Source organism: Sorex fumeus, unplaced genomic scaffold, assembly GCF_029834395.1.
Source record: "Sorex fumeus unplaced genomic scaffold, SorFum_2.1 ptg000099l, whole genome shotgun sequence".
Lineage (NCBI taxonomy): Eukaryota > Metazoa > Chordata > Mammalia > Eulipotyphla > Soricidae > Sorex > Sorex fumeus.
In genome coordinates this window covers 1,745,185-1,746,388 of record NW_026606156.1, presented here as the reverse complement: position 1 = coordinate 1,746,388, position 1,204 = coordinate 1,745,185, and the positions used below count along the sequence as shown (strand labels likewise).

Below are 1,204 nucleotides of genomic sequence, written 5' to 3'. Positions count from 1 at the left end.
GGGATACTCTTGGTAGTTTGCTGGACTCTCTGAGAGGGACGGAGGAATCGAACCCGGGTCGGCCGCATGCAAGACTAATTCCCTACCCATTATGCTATCGCTCTGCCATGAGTGATAAGGAAGAAGAATAAAGGGACTTAGAGGAAACGCACAGCGAGGCCTAGTTTTTGCTTATACCTATTAGAAGTCTGAAGCTATCAAGGTTTCTGTGCAGATATCTGAATCTGCAGTTATTCTGGATATCCTGTTACTCTGGAATGAAATCAGTTACATCCTCTGGCTAGTACATTAGTGCTGTGCAGAGCAGAAATGTGCTTATTGAACAGAGATCCCCAGAGCAAGAGTAAATGTGCTTCCTTAATACAAAGGATGAGTTGGCATGAGGTTAAGGACACCCCGTCCACCCATCCGTCCATCACAGCTAAAGGGAGAAGGGATTCTTGAATCAGAGTGATTTCTTTTGCTATTAGTGTTTCCCTAGATGATTCACTTTTTATTAAAGTATAAGGCTTATTAACCCCTTTTTACTGACAAATTTGTTTTAGAGTTGCAAGGACAGCGCATTCAATCACAGAATCACGTCACATCATGCTGAAGGGCATGTTCTGTTTGCTGTGGAAAGAATTATGGCAAACAATGGCTAGATATCACAAAGTTGGCAGAAATGCTTTAATCTGATGAGTTTCAGACTCGAGAGCCTCTTCTGTTCTCAGCAAGGGGAATGCTGGAATTCTTACCTTCTCTCCTTCCAACCCTGGAAACAATTTTAAACATGAGTGTTCCTTGATCTCAGTTCCTCTGTTGGAACTGCACTCTAATTTCAGTTGACTGTAAATGTGAACATCAAGAATTTATGAATATACATATTTTCTCATCACACAATCCATGAATCAAATGCAAATTATCAGCAAATGCATATTTTTTAAAATAGTAAGAAAGCAGTATAGTAATTCAAACAAACTCCACTCTTACCCATTCTGTGTTGCTAGCTCAGGAGAACACTTGAGAGGACAATAAAATGATGACCCATAAAGATAGGATTGCAGCTAATGTCAAAGATGACTTATTTCTTTACTGGTGAATAAAATGAGGCAGAAATGCTCTCTTATTTTTACTGTGGTAACATATACCTATTTCACTCTCTTAACCATGGTTAAGTATGGGATTCAGTGACAATTGTATTTTATTCTATGATCATCGCCAC

General features: G+C 39.5%; 1 non-coding gene across 1 annotated transcript; it reads right to left on the bottom strand.

Moving 5' to 3' along the window:
* Positions 1-631: 631 nt before the first annotated feature.
* LOC130042386 (U6atac minor spliceosomal RNA) lies at positions 632-755 on the bottom strand. Its single transcript, XR_008795223.1, has one exon. It is a non-coding gene; the product is annotated as a U6atac minor spliceosomal RNA (small nuclear RNA).
* Between the last annotated feature and the right edge of the window lie 449 nt (positions 756-1,204).